This window comes from Mustela lutreola, chromosome 7, assembly GCF_030435805.1.
Source record: "Mustela lutreola isolate mMusLut2 chromosome 7, mMusLut2.pri, whole genome shotgun sequence".
Classification (NCBI taxonomy): domain Eukaryota; kingdom Metazoa; phylum Chordata; class Mammalia; order Carnivora; family Mustelidae; genus Mustela; species Mustela lutreola.
Genome location: NC_081296.1, coordinates 19,610,114 through 19,628,242, shown reverse-complemented (window position 1 = coordinate 19,628,242; position 18,129 = coordinate 19,610,114).

The window sequence follows — 18,129 nt, the reverse complement described above, 5'->3', positions numbered from 1 at the left end:
TTACTTTGTTCCCTCTTTGCCTTTGGACCTCAGGAACAAACAGGACCTAACAACACTCCTTAGTTCATGTTTCACGACCATCCATTTGTCTGTGAAAAGCCTTCTCCCATCTTTTTATTTGACTTTTCTCCCCATCATAACTCCCATTGTATTTCTCAGGCTCCATACTCTCCAACACCTCCAAGTAAACTCTTTGACACTCTTGAAAGCATTACTTCATAGGGTTACTGAGCAGTTTAAATGTTAACACATAAGAAACCCTTTAGAAAACACCTACCATGTTGTACCCCTTCAACAGATATTAACTCATCTGAAGTTTATTATTAAATTCTCCTATCAAAGAATATCTCTTCTTTTAATCAAATCTTTTTTTTTTAACATTCTCTAATTGTGTGAGAATTTTCTCCAAACATGCTTGTTTTTTTTCTTTGCTAGGTTAAAGGCAGGCCCTTCAGAGCATTGGTTGCTATTTTAAATCTTCTATTTCTTTTTCTGAGTGGTTATTCCCAGTATGGACAAACGCTGTTGATTTTCAAATTTTATTTTTTCTGCTCACTCGAAAAACAATGTTGAATTAGGGAGGGCTTTTAAAAGCATAATGCCAAGGGCAGAATGCATAAGAAAATAAACATTTATTTGCTCAAGAAAAACTATCAAAGTCAAAAATATATGACAATTTCGGAAAGAAAATATTTGCTACACATATGACAGAAAAGAGACCAAGAGACTAATGCTCTAAGTATATTAAAAGCTATTACAAAACAAAAAGGAAATTGTCAAATATGGGCAGAGACCATGAAGAAATAATTAGGAAAGGAATAGAAATATCCAGCAAACATGAATTAATGCTCAGTCTTATATGTAATCAAAGATCTGCAAATTAGTGGAAGAAAGCACTTTTGCATTATCTTCTGCATTAGTCAAGATTCATGTCATAGTGACAGAATCCCCACACAATGGAAATTATGCAGAAAAGGAAATTATTGGATCAGTTAACTGGGAGATTTGGGGATGAGTCTTGCTTCAGTCCTAAGAGGACCTTATAGCTCCCTCCCATCTCCTAGTGTCATGTCTATTGGATTTTATTCTACAGCCGGATTTTGTCCACTTGGAAGACAAGATAGCTGCCAGGAACTCCTTCCAGCCTGGCAAATTGAGATAAAAATCTAACAGCACTCTTCAATGTCTATGTACAGAACCGAGGGAAGATTCCAGTCCTAGTTGGGTCACTTGCCTCTGCTAATGAGAGAGTGACACTCCATAGGCAGAAGGAGGAACCTGGGAGGGCTGTATTTCAATTCCTTAAATTTTTAAAAACCACAGATCCCTGTAAACAAAACCAAAACCAAACAAAAACCCAGAAACCAATTGCCCACGGAGAGGGTCACATAGGAAGTTGGAAAGTTGCCAAGGATACTCGGTCTCATAATTGTCTTTGGGACCCTAGTGGCAGAAAGACCTCATTACACTGCAAGTCACCTCCCAAGCCGCTGTGGGGACTTGTGGGCTGGAGTGGTTTGCTTTAGACATTATATCAGCGTCCTTGGAGAGAAGCGTTGCTTTGCAGGAGGAGAAGGAACAATTCCATCTTGAGGGACAAAAGCAAGCAGCGGAAAGGTCTGAGATGGGGAGGGGAGAGGGACAGGTGATCTAAACCCCGAGAATAGGTCTCTCTTCGCGAACAATGCGCTCTGCGCTGAAGGTTAGTTACAAATACAATCTCAGGCGTGTGAAAGGCACACTAACTTTTATTTTTTCTCCCCACTAAATTGATAGGTTGGCAGGTTTGAGGCTTGTGTCCTTTAGAAATCCCGCTGCGCAGCTCAGAGGTTTAATACAACCAGGGAGGAAATAAACAGCACGAAGGTCACTAGGAGCTTCTGTGAAGGAACAGTGTTTTGTTTTATGAAAAAATACAAAATGGGGAGATGGTGTGAAGACGGCAGGGAGCAAATAATGAAATTCCTTATTCCCCCGGAACTCTTCAGAAAAACCCAAATTCCCTTTGACCACAGGTCTGCCACCTTCTAGATTTAAATACCTTCACATGGCAAACGGCCTTTGCAGTTCTGCACGGAGAAATGGGGCCAGGGTAGCTTATAGGGTTTAGAGAAGTTGCACGAGCCATGTGGTTCTATCCTTCCTTCTCTGGATGTGGGGAGATCTCAGCTCACAGAGCAAACTGAGGAGCCAGTAAGAGCCTGACCGGCCATGCAGGGAGGGGGCACTTAGCTTCTTTCCAATTAACTTAACATTCCTTCTGTAGGTCCACCTGCAAAGCCTCTGAGGTAGATGTTAGAAGACGTGTAGATGCAGGGGATGCCTCCATTCGAGAAGGAATGAGCTGAGCACATGCATTCTTAGGCTACAACTGGGAGGCACAAAACAGCCAGGGGAAAGAACAAAGGGTTACAAGGGTTACAAAATACAGTTACAAGGAGGAAAGAGGGTGCAGAGTGTAGGGGATCCAAAAGTGTTTCTTCAAGAGGTGTGATATGGGAACAGCCCTAAAAATGAATGTCCCTGGGAGAGAGAGAAAGAGAAAGGAGAAAAGGCTATTCCAGATCAAAGCAGGCAGACAGCAGAACAGTGCATTTTGAGTACAATCAACCATATTTCTGGGACACTATTGTTACATAGGACTGGAAAGCTAGGTTGGGGCCAGCTACTTTCTTTTTTTTTTTTTTTAAGACTTTTCTATTTATTTGAGAAAGGGAGCACACAAATGTGACCCAGGGGGGAGCGGTAGGAGGAGAGAGAGAGAACCTCAAGCAGACTCCCCAGCGAGCATGGAGCCCAAAGCAGGATCCAATCTCATCTCATGACCCTGAGATCATAACCTGAGACCATATCAAGGGTTGGATGCTCAACAGGGCCAGCTACTTTCCAAGTTGTCCAACATGGCCCACTTGCTGGAAAAGAAAATCGGTCACACACGTTATCATTGCTTACCTATTGCTCCAGTTGCCATACCGGACTTTATCGGCACCTGGAAGGCATGGACTGTATCTGGTTCCTGCCTGGCAGGGATTTATACGTGTGTTTCTCCAGGTCTAGAGGAAAGGTCTTTGACCCCATCCACCACTTAAGAGACTCTCATAAAGAGAGCTACATTGGAGTAACACTCCTGATTTCCTTCCAGTGCCTCTATCAACACACCTGCCCAGGGAGGAGGAAGAGGCTTGCCCATCAGAGCCATTCCCTCTTTCTCTTTGGAATCTGCCTGTCTGCACCGAGTGGGCATTTCGCTCTGCTCCTCTCTGCCTGGAGTCTTTTGGGATCAGGCAGTGTCCCTGTGTGGGGAGGCCTCTGGTATCCCACACTCTCGGTGTCTGGCTGGGTATGACTATTGAATTCTGGGGCTCATAGTAGGAAACCCACTTGTCCTCCTCATTCACAAGCAGCAATAAAGATCTAGTTTCATCTCCATTTGTTTGACTCCTGCGTCTATCTCCTGGTCTAAACTCAGGTGGTAAAGGGTATATTACAGGTCCCTTAAACGCTATCAAACCCTAAGAGTAGGCACTCAGTAAGTGCACATGTTTTGATTGAAAGAACAAATGTACACATGATTTAATTATTGAAGACCAGTGGGGGCAAGAAGCATCAAGGCCCCCACCCCATCACTCTATTGCTCTGTCAAGGCCCATCTGCAACCATGGGAAGCTGATAATAGAACCTTCCCATGAGGTCATTCGGGGTCACCATTAATAGATCACTTTCTCTTTCCTGTTCTGAAATATTTGATTATTTCCTTCTTCTCTCCTCTTATTTGAAATTTGTGTCTCAGGTCCTGGAAGGATTCTGATCATCTTTTACTCCTTGAATACCACCACCTTCCTTTCCCCACTGATACCACCTCCTGGAGCTGCTTTCTCACTCATTCTGCTCTCCGTGTCCACAGCCAGGAATTGTGAAAATCCTTGAAGTGATGAATATAGAGGCTCCTGGGGTCTGGCTCCCCACCTGCACCAGGACACACCTCTTACTTAGAATACAATGTTTCTGGTTTCAAAAATGACCTTCATATTCCTGGCCCTTTCACATGTCGCTTACCAAGAGGATGTCATACACAGTTATGGAAAACCAAGAAGTTTTTTTCTTCTTCTTTTTTTTTTTTAAATTCATATTTTTAAAATTTGGTTTCATTTGAGAACACGCTCATACTTCTAAAACCTGGATATTATATTGTCTCAAGAGCATGCCAACCAAAACAAGAAATCCACCTGTATTTCAGCATCCAAAGAGATTTCTGAAATTGGAGGACCACCTCTGCTTCCAAAGTTTCTTTAAAAATGATGAAACTCCGAGATAACTGGGAACTAATGTAAGTTGAGATTATGACTGAAAAAGTGGGTAAAATTGAGAGCTCAGCCTCTGTAGATCTCTGGAGAGAGTGTCTGAGCATCCGTGTAGAATTAAAAAAAAAAAAAAAGAAGAAGAAGAAGAAGAAGAAGGGGCAGAGCCCACTGAAAATGGAAAAACAATTAAAAAATATATTGAAAGTAGAAAGAAAAAGAGAAATCATTCCTAATTAATTCTGGTGCCCTGCTCAACCCCAGCCTCTTTGTAATCCTACTGGGAACATCTTTATTGATCTGGGGGTCCTGCAGCAGGCTTCTGATGCTTATCTCAGCATAAAAACAGGCTCTTGTGATGAGCAGTGATTTAATTACATGACAATCACTGTTAACAATGCATGGCGAATACCAAAAAAAAAAAAAAATATGCAGAGCAAGACTGGCAGTGATAAATGCAAAGAGGTAGCATGGACTTTCAGTAAAGTTTCTGGCTCAAATTCTACTAATACGTCTCTCATAGGAAAAAATAATATTCAGCGACTTGAAATGTCTGAGAACTGGACTCATTGGCTCATTTTTAAGTAATAATAAAGTTTAAACTTGAAGATATTAGTTTTTATTATATTAGTAGAACTTATTCCTAAAACCTGAGAATAGACCTATAATTAAGCTTTCCAACAAAAATTATGAGGCTTTTTAAAAGGCAGCGAATTTCTCCTGTCTGAGATCCTTAAGACTCACTCAGTGCATAGGTCTATAGTCAGTATTCAAAAATTTATGGAAGGAACTAGTGGAAATTGAATATGTTTTTACAATAAGACTCTTCCAGAATAAAATTTCAAATGTCTTCAGACGTGATCTTACGCCTAGGCCTTTAGATATATCAAAGCACATATGTAAGTGTAGGCGTATGTAAAACAATAAAATGCATTCCAGTCTTTATCATGAAACTAAGTTGGGTTAACCTAAACTAATTACTAGTTTAAAATGATAATGTTTTAGTGGTAATTGACAAAGGTTGTTTTAAACCATTTGAACAGATAAATATGTAAGTAAGGACAAAAAATGGTGTGTAATTTGGGGACTCTGATTAATGGAACATGGTAGAATGGCTCTTCTTTAATGAGAATCTAATAAAATTAGAGCATCGTACAAAACAGAATAAACACACAAGAGCTGAGAGTATAAAGACGGAGTCATCACAGAGGAGAGATGTAGAGCAGTGTGGGGGTGAGCGGAATGTGTCCATAGCAGGTGGAGAGGGAGTGTCCATTAGGGGATGACGTCAGTGGAGTCCCCACACTAGTGGAGTGCAGAAAGGAGCATCTAGTTCCTTGGTGACCCTCAGAAAGCTCATCTCTAAGTTGGCAGGGTCTAAAAGGGGCATGAATGAGACGAGGTTCTGGGAAGAGAGGGATTCACAGGAAGCTGCCATGGCATCAGTCCATAGCACTCAAGATTTCTTCTTTTGAGAATATCAATGGATTTTCTTCAGGCAGAACATGTAACAGTCCAGGGCATAGTCTCCAGAGGCAGCCTGGCTGGACTCAAAGCTCAGGTCTTTTTCTTACTAGCTATGTGACCTTGAAGAATTTCCTTAACTATCGTGCCTCACTTTCCTTTTGTAAGTAAAATGTAAGATGAGGGATATAATAGTACAACTACTACACACAGTTGTTTTGAGGATTAAATAACCATGAGAGACTGTGGACTCTGAGGAAGTAACTGAGGGTTTTGGAGGAAAAGGCGGTGGGAGGTTGGGTGAGCCTGGGGATGGGTATTGTAGAGGGCACGTATTGCATGGAGCACTGGGTGTGGTGCATAAACAATGAATTCTGGAACACTGTAAAGAAATTTAAAAAATAAATAAAAACTTTTAAAACTATAACACTCCCTAAATGTCAGCTGTAATATCAACATTCCTAGGGTGGTGTAAGTTCAGAACAAAGTCTTTCTTATTCTAGCCTTTGGAAAGACTCAGCCTGCAACAGACTCTCTGCCTACCCGAGCCCATATAGCCAGTGGGCACACTCTTCCCAGACTGATATCTTCTTCCAAAGATGGGTTTATCAGGAGAAGGACCTACTTACTCATGAGCAGAGAAAACCTGCAGGTCTTGCCTGGGACAGCCAATCCAATTCTTTATCCCAAATAAGAATCAATAATGGATCCACAGATCTGTGAGGGAAACAAGCAATAGGAAAGGAGAACTGACATGGGAAGAAATAGATGATTCAGGTAGACAGATGAAAACAAACAAAAAAAAAAACTCTTTTTCCTTTAGATTTGAGAATATAGTAAACAAAGAAGAAGAACAACAGACTGCTATGGAAAACACAACAGAATCTAAAATATGATCAGCCAAATTAAATAATTAATTGAAAGACTGAAACAGAAAGTCAAAGAAGTTTCCCAGAGTATAGAGCAAAAGAGAAAATATAAGAGAGGAAAAAAAGAGACAGAGAAACAAAAGACTTTTCAAAGTCTTACTTCTCTGTCTACAGTTACCTCAATAAGGAGGAAGAGAAATGACCACATAGGTAATAGAGGACACGTTTTTAGGTCTGAACTCTCTCTCTTTCTCACCTTCCCACATAAATAAATAAAATATTTTTTTAAATTAAAAGAAAAAAAGAAAAATTTTTCTAAGTGTCCTTCAGCATAATCAGAGAGACAATCAACAAAGAGGAGGACATGTGGCCTGGGAAGCCACAGATGGGACCCAAGAGAAAAAGGAAGGGGTATCCCCAGTATGAGAAGGTGGCAGGTGGGCGACAAATAAGACACGGAGGCAATGGCGGATAGTGGCATCCTGAGCTCAAAGACAGAGAAGTTAAAACACTGGCTAAAGTTAACAGAATAAAAATAAATAAACAAAGTCACATGATTTAGAGACGTAAAGCAAAAGAAAATTCAAATGTAACCTGGCATTACCTCACAACACAGATATCTCTACATTAAACAACATAGATTATTCTAACCTAATGCAAAAAAGTATCATTTCCAATAACGATTAAAAAAAAAAACCACACACACAACCTTGTGCTTTTCCAAATTGCTTACACAGCTGGTCTGGCTCTCTCTCTGATCTCTTTTTATCTGCATGAAATTGCCAGATTTCCTCCACAAAACCCCCCCCATTTGACAAATCGGAAAGCCAAGCCACAGTGGCATGAACTGACTAAAGTCCTCACCACTAGGAAGTTAACTTTTCTCTCCATCCCAGCATTAAAAAAAAAAAGAAAAGAAAGAAAGAAAGAAAGAAAGGAAAAGAAAAAAAATTCTCTACAAAATTGAACCCAGCTAAATTTATGTCCCAAAGAATCATAGGTAGCAGGAGTGGATGCCAGCGGTGGAATTTTCATGCATCGAGTATTAAAATGCAAAACTGCTGTCCACTGTGGAGACTGACCTTGGTGGGAAATGATGACTCACGTGGTCCCTCATGTCAATATGACAAACCTATTAAAATGTGATGAATTCCTCAGGCGACACGTCTCATGATCCCGACCTGTTGTCTATTTGCTGAAAAGTACATGTACACTTCCAAATGTAGGCATCGAATATCTCTTTGGCACACTGGGCTCCCACGCAGCTTAGGGATATTAATAGAATACAGATTTAGAGACAAAAGAAATGCCGCCGTGAGTTGTTGTTGGTTTTACATTCCAGAAGATTCCAGTCTGCCTCTGCAACTCACAGCTTAATTGGGATTTCTATTATTATACAATTTCTAGCTTTACAGTTTCCAGTTCTGACATAATCATTTCCTAGTGTGAGTCACAAGTAATGTGACTGCGCAGTTAAAATTTAAGGATACTATTAAGATAATCAACTACTTCAATCCAATCCTGGGCCAAATCCAGAGAGAAAATTCCCCAAACCGATCAATTTAAAGGATGTGTCCTTTTTTCTTTCTTTCTCTCTCTCTCTCTCTCTCTCTCTCTCTCTCTCTTTTTTTAGTTTTAAGCCTCTATTTTTGACAGCTTGTTCAAAAAGAATAATATAATTATGATTGCCAACTTGTGATTTTCTGAAATGATAGGAGACAAGTATAAAATGGATAATTGAAACTGAGAATGGGAGAAACAGAAGCTCAAACTGTATCTAATGATGACTTTCAACATCCGCTTTTGCTGAGCGTTGAGGCAGCATTGTTACACAACAAAACGGGCCAGTCTAATGCCCAGATCTTAAAAAATGGAAACATTTTATGCTTAATACCGGTATTTAGGGTTCCATCCCTAAATGGCTCCTCTTATTGCTTTAGCGGAGAAACTGAGGTAGGGTGAACTGCATTTTTGTACTCAGTGGGTCAAGAATTGGTATTAGTGATGACATCAAGAATTAGAGTTTGGGAGTCTGGTTTTTATTTGGCTAATGGATGAGTCTCCTCTCTTGGCCCTACTGTATAAAAGCATTTCCTTCTCAGTTAAATTTACACTAGGATTATCCTCCTATCTGCACCTCTGGAGCTGACCATTAGTTGGCTATGAGGCTTCTTAATGGAATTTTAATGATGGGGAATATCTCTGAGAGAAATAAATGCTCATGACTCTCTACACAGCTCGTTCCAGTACTACTACTACTAAATTTTACATTAAAGTGTATAAAAGGGAAGATTCAGGTGGAGAACATGGATTTTTCTGATTCTCAGTTTGATGCTCTTGGTATCATCCCATACTGCCTTGGAGACTTTATTAAGACATTAAAAGCATAGGAAGTTATTTCACGCGCTGTTGTTCTCCAGTGATGCTCTGAATACATTAGCGATGTGTGTATGCGTATGTGTGTGCACACTCATGCAAACGTGTGGATGTAACCCACACAAGTAAAAGAAATTCTACTTTGAAAATAAATATGGATGACAGTGTCTCTTAAGAAATCGGGGGAGAAATGTGCTCCTGCCCAACGTGGTCCATTTAGATTCAAAAACCTTAATGGGTGTGGTAGGCAGAATAATGACCCACGATGGATGTCCGGATTCTGTGCATATGTTAGGCTACAGGGTAAAGGAGAAGGGAGGTTGCTTATCAGCTGTCCTGAATATACAGTGATTATTCTGGATTGCTCAGGTGGGGCCAATATAATCACTGTATATACAGTATTTTATGGTCCTTCCGAGTGGAAAGGGAATTGGAAGAGACAACCCAAGGAAAGGCAGAATAACAAGGGCTCTGCTCAACATGGATGGTTTCCAAGAAGGAGGTAGAAAGGAGGGTGTGAGTGGCAAGGAGCTAGGGTGTGCGAGTGACTTCCAAAAGCTGGAAAATCAACTCCACCCTAACGTTTCCAGAAGGACCGCAGTCCTTTTGATACCTTGATTTTAGCCAAGTGAGATCTCTGGGACTTCTGATTTCCAGAACTGTAAGGCAAATTTGTCTTGTTTTAAGCCACGAAATTTCTGGCAATCGGTTACAGTGGTCATAGAAACCAACACAAAGGACTCCCTTCAATGCGTCCTATCATTTTTGACCTGCAAAGGAGACCTGGCCTCAAAATTAAACCTCACTGAATATATCTGTTTATAATCTGACTTGTGTTGTTTAATGATTCTGGAAGACTTCATTCTTCCAGACATGTTCATTGTACTTCTCTTTATTATACTTTTAAGCAACAGTGAAGGAAGGAAAAAAAAAATAGCCTGATGTGTAGTGTTTAGCCAATTGCCATCAAATGTTTATCTCTCCAAATAGATGTTGTTTCCCCAATTCAGATAATGTGATATGAAACTTCAGTAATTTGTATTTTCTGTTGCATATGAAATTTGGGTCTCTACAGCATCAGAATCCACAATATGAAAGCCGTTGTTTATAATTTCTCATGTATTTTCATTGTCTTTCTTCACATTATAACAACTGGCTATTATAAAGAAGATGAAAATGAATCTTTGTTTTCTAGGATTCCTATTTTCTTCATTATAGCAAGCACTCAAACCTCCTGCTACATAGTTTAATGCACACTGATAAGTTACTAGATCTTTACATTTTTAAAATTCTTTCTTTAAGAAGATTTTATTTATTTATTTGACACAGAAAGAGAGATCACAAGTAGGCAGAGAGGCAGGCAGAGAGAGAAGCAAGCTCCCCGCTGAGCAGAGAGCCCCATGTCAGGGTCGATCCCAGGACCCTGAGATAATGACCTGAGTGGAAAGCAGAGGCTTAACCCACTGAGCCACCCCCACCTACATTTTCCTTTTTTTAAGATTTTTTTAATTTATTTGACAGACAGAGATCACAAATAGGTGGAAAGGCAGGCGGCGGTAGGGGAAAGGAGGCTTCCCGCTGAGCGGGGAGCCTGATGCGGGGCTCGATCCCAGGACCCAGAGATCATGACCTGAGCCGAAGGCAGAGGCTTAACCCACTGAGCCACCCAGGTGTCCCCTACATTTTCAAAATTCTGAGGGATTTTATTTATTTATTTGAGAGACAGCAGGGGGAAGATCAGAGGGAGAGAGAGAATCTCGAGCAGACTCCCCAGTGAACACAGAGCCTGATGTGGTGCTCGGTATCAGGACCTTGATATCATGACCCGAGAAGAAATCAAGAATCAGAAGCTTAACTGACTGAGCAACCCAAGAGCCCATAGTTCTTTACATTTTTTTTTAAACCATGAATACTGAGCAGTTAAGGTATTTTGAACTCCCCCAATAATTGTAGTTTTATTTATTTATAAATTATATTTATACAAGATGATTAAAATATTATATACTTTAGGAAACATGCCAGACAAGGATTTTTTTTTTCACTAAACAAAAATAAATATAAGTAGGGCCACCCAGCTGGCTCAGTCAGTGGAGCATGGGACTCTTGATCTCAGGGTTGTGAATTCGAGCTCCATGTTGGTGACAGAGATTACTTAAAAATAAAATCTTAAAATAAATAAATAAATCAATAAGCAAGCAAGCCATAGAAGAAGCAAAACAGGAGCGCCTGGGTGGCTCAATGGGTTAAGCCTCTGCCTTCGGCTCAGGTCATAATTCCAGGGTCCTGGGATCGAGCCCCACATCCTGCTCAGCAGGGAGCCTGCTTCCTCGTCTCTCTCTCTCTGTCTCTCTGCCTACTTGTGATCTCTGTCTGTCAAATAAATAAATAAAGTCTTTTTAAAAAAAACAGAAGAAGAAGCAAAACAGTATTAAAACCTGGAGTTCGGGATGCCTGAGTGGCTCAGCTGGTTATTTATGTGCCTGCGTTCAGCTCAGGTCATGATCCCAGAGTCCAGGGATCCAGTCTTACACCTGGCTTAGCAGAGAGCCTGCTTCTCCCTCTCCCTCCGCCTGCCGCTCCCCCTGCTCGAGCTTGTTCTCTCTCTCTCTCTCCCTCTCCCTCTCTCTGTCAAATCAATAATAAATAAAATCTTTTTAAAATTTTTAAAAACGTGATTGACTACATACTCAAAAGGGAATCACAAGGGGACGTATGCCTACGCCCAGTTTAGTAAATACTTAATAAAAACTGCCAACAGTTTTCCGAAGTGGTTGAACCAATTAAAACTTCCACTGGGGCACTAGAAGCTGTGGAGAAATGGGAACAGAAGCAAGACCCTCAGGACTCCAGACCCAGGGACGCCCTCCTTCCAGGACTGATGGTAAGAAACCTGCCTGAAGTTTCTGCTCAGGTCAGCTGGCGCTGGCGAGTTACCCCAGAGTGGGGGAAGACTGGACAACCGATGACAGCTTACTTGGGAGGGGCCCCTCTTAACCTGAGGTCTGGGCATAACACACAGGCACAGTATATACTAGTGGTTCTCGGCTTAGGGAGATTTTTCCTCCTCACACTCCCCACCCCTGAGCAACTGGACACATTTGGAGTGTCATATCTTCCCAGATTTGGGGGAGGTACTACTGACATCTAATTGAGAGAGGTCTGGGGTACTATTAAACTTGCTTGCAGAGGTAAGAATCACACTGTTCCACCACAAAGAATTATCTGGCTCCCTAGGTCAATAGTGCCGAGTTTGAGAAATTTTATACGTACCTTTTTTTTCCCCAGATTTTATTTATTTATTTGATAGAGAGAGACTACAAATAGGCAGAGAGGCAGGCAGAGAGAGGGGGAAGCAGGCTCCCTGCTGATCAGAGAGCCCGATGCGGGACTCAATCCCAGGACCCTGAGATCATGACCTGAGCTGAAAGCAGAGGCTTTAACCCACTGAGCCACCCAGGTGCCCAAGTCATGTTAAGTTTCTTGATCTGGATGTTAATTTTATGAGAATATTCAATTTGTGGAAATTCATGAGGCTGCATATATCTGTTATGTGCTGCATATATCTGTTATGTGCTCTGCTCTGTGTGTATATCCTAATTCAATAAAAGTCAACTGCAGGTGCCGAGCATATATGTGATTCCAAACCCTCATAATGTGGGTGCTATTATTGCCATTTGTAGCAAGGGAAATTGGGGTTCCAGGGAGATAAGTGGGATGCCCAAAGACAAACAATAAGTTGGTACCACAGTACCCGGTCTTGGATTTCAACCCCTATCCTTGTGGCTCTGAGTCATGGAGCTCAACCAACTTCAAGCCAGCCACAATCAAATGCTAATGAAAGGCAAGTGGGAAAAAAACAAACAACAAACAATAAACAAACAAACAACAACAACAAAACATTCGGTAGCCCAAATTTGGGGTCAACCAGTCCTCCGAGCGTTCCCCCTTTTAAATTGCCTGTTTTAGGACATGTAAAATTTTTGTTGCCTCTGAATTAGAGAATGGACAGCTATAAAAAGAGAAAGTGAGTGAAACAGATCAAATAAGGTAGCAATTTCATAGATTACCAGGGCACTGGGACAGGATTTTGAAACTACTAGAGTTTAGCATTTAATGGGAAGTTTTAGAACCACACGTGAATTGAATTCACGCGTACTCCCACAGGACTATGAATAATCGAAACCCAGGATAAAAACTAAGGGTCAGGAGAAAAGGAGGCATTAATTATTAAATGAATGTGACACTATTCGTTTGGAAATCTTTCACAGGAACAGCCCATATCAATACTCAAAAGAAATGGACAGCCTGACCAAGTAACCATTTATAAGAATAAAGGGAAAAGAATGTCAGGAAACCTCATCATTCAAAAGTCAATAGTTCAAAATCACTCAGGCCCAGGAGAATTCGCCTTTCCTTAAGCCCCCCCCCCCACCACCATGATGCTTTTGAAGTAGTTCTTGTAAAATCAAGAATCAGAGCACAGATCAAAATCTTAAGCCCAGACACACCATGTTAATTATGCAAAATATCTTTGTCATTGATTAAAACTATGATTTTATTTTTTAAAAATATTTTATTTATTTGACAGACAGAGATCATAAGTAAGCAGAGAGGCAGAGAGAGGAGGAGGGAAGCCGGCTCCCAGCTGAGCAGAGAACCCGATGCAGGGCTTGATCCCAGAACCCTGGGATCATGACATGAGCTGAAGGCAGAGGCTTTAACCCACTGAGCTACCCAGGCACCCCTAAAACTATGATTTTAAAGTGCCTTGACTACAAGTGACCATCCATAAATGATTGCTATTGGGATGGTTATAACTAGGTCCACCATATTAACAAGCAAATACACTGTTATAAATTATGAAGCTTAAACCTGATTATAGTGAGTGGGGATGGTCACCTAGAAATAATCCTACGATCTGTTTGCTGTTTAAAGTAAGTAGGAGAAAATACAGTGGGATCTCGCAAAGCTCCAATTTGCTGGGGAAAAGAAGGGGGGGCACACTGGCAGGTTGACGATTATATTTTTCAAGGCACTCAGAGTGATCAGTGCTACTGGATCAAGTTAAAGAGAGGTGTCTGGTCGGTGAGTGGAAGGGATTAAGGTCATGTGCTGTTTTAGCATCTTTATTAATGATTTGGAAGAGAGAAAAATATACAAAAACATTTTAGGTAATTTTAACATGGAATATCCTGTATTATGAAAAGAAGAAAGGCTATTTCTACATGATCAGGGGCTTCTTCTCTAATCACAGTCACTGCTAGCTTACCCTTCTACATCCCCTGGGACACAAGTTGCTGAACCTGAGGGGGACAATAAGCATAGTCCAGGGCAAAACTTTCAGAGCCGGAGAGAACACATGCCCGCGTCTCTCTCTGTGCGAGCTTGGTTCTGCCCGGGATCACGGCTCTCTGTACAACCGCAAGACTTGCCATTGCTGACCGACCCTTTCACCAAGTCAGAGAAACTGTCTCCCACTTTCAGACTCTCTTTCAGCCAACCCCATTCTCTCCCTGGGCCCAGCCCCAAGTGCTGTAGGCATAAAATGCAGGTGATGTGTGCCTCTCTTAGGGAATAAAAATTTAAAAATCTGCTCTCTCCTTTCATTGTACAATGAACATTCTACTTGTCCCTGTTAACTTTTCTTTGCTGGATCACTTCTCCAGCTTGTGCAGAACTTTTGAGGCAAAAATGAAACAAAAGAACAAAAACAAACAAACAAAAAAACCCCCAAATCATGGCCTTTGCCACTATGCAGATGACGATTTATCTGGTAGAATCATATGAAATCAGTTACGCCAGCTCGTCATTGTGCAGTTAAACAAACGACTCCATGTGTTTTTGTTTTTCCAACCAGTTGCTTTGATCTGATAATGAAAATACATGGAGAAGAGAAGCTTGTATGTATTATCGTAATGAATTAAAGGAATGGAAAGCAAATTGAAATCTTAGGATTTCTCAGCTGTAAAGACTAGCCTAATAAAACATTTCCCAGAAAAAGAGCTGGATTGAATAATGAATGAATTGAACACTGGCGTTGAGCAGACTACTGACATTGGGCTTCTAGAAAAACACATTCTCCACCCGGAGGTCAAATGCAGCAGGAGGCAAACGCTGAATGTTTTGCCTGAAAACACAGGTTCTCGGGTTCTTAACTGGAATCTACAGATCAATTCTTAGAGATATGTGAAATTTTACAAAAATTTAGGAGTACATGTGTATGCGTGTAGAGTGAGCCTTGAATAATGCAGTGGTGGGCAGGGGGAAGGTGGTTAGAAGCACCCACCCTGTGCTCGCTTCGGCAGCACATATACTAAAATTGGAAGCACCCACCCTCTGTGCAGTGGAAAACCCAGTATAACTTCTGACCCCCCCCCAAAAAAAAACTTAAATACATGCGCTTCCAGGCTCGATGAATGTAAGTATAATGTGTAAAAAGATAAAACTTTTTTTTAAAGATTTTATTTATTTATTTGAGAGAGAGAGGAGAGACAGAGCACAAGTAGGGGGAGGAGCAGAAGGAGAGGAAGAGGGAGGAGGAAAGAACCCCAAGCAGACTCCATGCTGAACAAAGAACCCAACACGGGCTTCCATCTCACAGTCCTGAGATCACGACCCAAGATTGTGACCTGAGCCGAAACCAAGATTTGAACGCTGAGTTGACTGAGCCGTCCAGCTGCTCCAAAAGAAAAAACTTTCTGGAACACTTCAGACCCTGAGGTTGTCAATGGCCAATTTGCTCATGTAGAGCAATTTTTTAATGCTTCTGTAGGTGATCAGTTAGAGGAAGTCACTTTTTGTACTCTTAGGAATGAAGATCTTTTTTTAAATGATGACTGATTTGTGTGAAGACATCATTGAAGAGTCAAATGCAGTAAGATTATCGAGAAAGTGTCGGCTATGGGTTTGTTTAAAATGACTACTCCCAACTCTTACACAATTTAAAATGTTTATTTGGATTAGTGTCCTTCTTCTTCCGTGTTTAAAATACCAACAGTGATCAGCTTCAGTTTCTTTCACTGAAAATTAGGAATAAAATGGCCATGCTACATCATTTTGTTTCCTTTCCTTTTAGTAAACAGGTGGAAAATTATTACAAGTCCTAAATTTACAGCTCAGTGAATTTCACAAAGTTAACAAGTTGATGTAAGTAGAATCCGGACCAAAATGACAAAAACCTTGACATCATCCCGGGAATTCCCCTGATAGCTCCTTTTAGCCACTGCATCCCTCACCTTCTGACTTCTAATACCATAGACTGTGCTCTTCTGGTATTGAACATTACAAAAATGAAATCTTGCATTGTATGTACTTGTGCTTTTTTGTTGAATGTTATTTCCAAAATATTGGAAATATTTTCTCTCATTTCTGTATTTCCCTCTCATTTCTGTATAGTATTCCATTGCAGAGTCCCAAGTAATTGATCATCACAGCTACTGATGAACATATGCTGTGCTGTTTTTTAGAATTACACAAGTAGTACAAGTAGCGCTAAGTATTCTTGGGCATGTCTTTTATCGAACGTATGCACAATTCTGTTGGTTATATATCTAAGAGTGGAACTGGGGGAAGGGTCATAGGGTATGTAGCTGGTTAACTTTAATAAACACTTTTCTGAAAGTTTTCCAAAGTGGTTGTACCAATAGATGTTCTCACCCACTAATAGCATACAGGATTTTTTTTTTCCACATCCTTAAAAACACTTACTACTGACTAGTTCATTTTAGCCATTTTGTGGATTCAGTTTGCATTTGCCTGATGACTAGTGATGCTGAGTGCCTTTTTGTATGTTTGCTGGTCACTTGGATAAGCTCTTCTGTGAAGTGCCTGTTCAAGTCTTTTGCCCCCTTTTTTACTAGGTTTTCTGCCTTTTCGTCATAGAAAATATTTATGTATTCTGGGCAGAATTGTCAGGTTATATACAGAGATTGCATATTTTCTTTCACTTTGTGGCTTACCCACTTACTCTCTTAACCGTATTTTGAGGAAAAAATTAAGTTTAGTTATCTCCAATTTAACAGTATTTTCTCATTATGATTAGCATCCTACTATCAGTTTAAGAAATCTTTGATTATCACATAGATGTAAAGAGATTTTTCTTATGTCCTTTTCCTGGAATCTTTTACTGTGCCTTCTATCTTTGGATCTGCAATTCACACAGAATTGATTTTTGTGAGTATAAGGAAAGAGTCAATATTTATTTTATCCATGTGGATACTTATGTGACCCAAGGTCTTTTTTCAAAAGGTTTTTTCCCCTACACTGTATGCTGTCCCCACACTGAAAATACATCACCTTTGACATAAATTAGATCACAGGTCAGCAAATATGTGTGGATGTCCTTCTGGTCTTTTCTATTTCTTTAATCTGTCTATGCTTGTGCCTATAGCACGTTGTCTAGTTACAATAACTTTATAATACATCTTGTTATCTGCCAGTGTTAATCATCTGTAAGATTGCTTGGACTATTCTTAAATTCTTGCATTTCTGTGTACATTTTAGAATCAGCTGATTAATTTCTGTAAAAAAAACCATAATTTTTATTGGGCTTACATTTAATCTCTTGACATCTTAATATATTGAATCTTCTAATCCATGAAACCCTACATTTATTTATCTTCTCTCTTTCAATTATGTTTTCAGTGTAGAAGCTTACATATCGTTCATAATTTTATATCTATATTCATAAGGGATTCTGGTAAGTCACTTCCACCCTTGTATCACCTTGTTGGGTTTTAGAATGAGGATTATACTGGCTTCATAAAATATGTAGAAAAGTGTTACTTTTTTCTTCTTTTTTTACTATTTCCTGGAAGAGTTTAAATGAAACTGGTTATTTTTTCCAAAAATATTTAGAGGAATTTCATAGTTTTGTTGTTGTTAATTAAATGAGCCATTACATCCAAAACACTTAGGAAGTACTTGGAATTTAATACATGCTCTAAAATGCTAGGTATTCTTCTGTGCTTGATTATCCATTTTCCCCATGTAAATCACATTAACATGCCAGAACAGAAGGGCAGGTTTTCTACAAGGAGACCCACATAAAGAGGTAATGTGCCTTAAGCCATCCTTTAGATGTCACCTTTCAACATTCATCTAATGATTTGATTGACTACTCA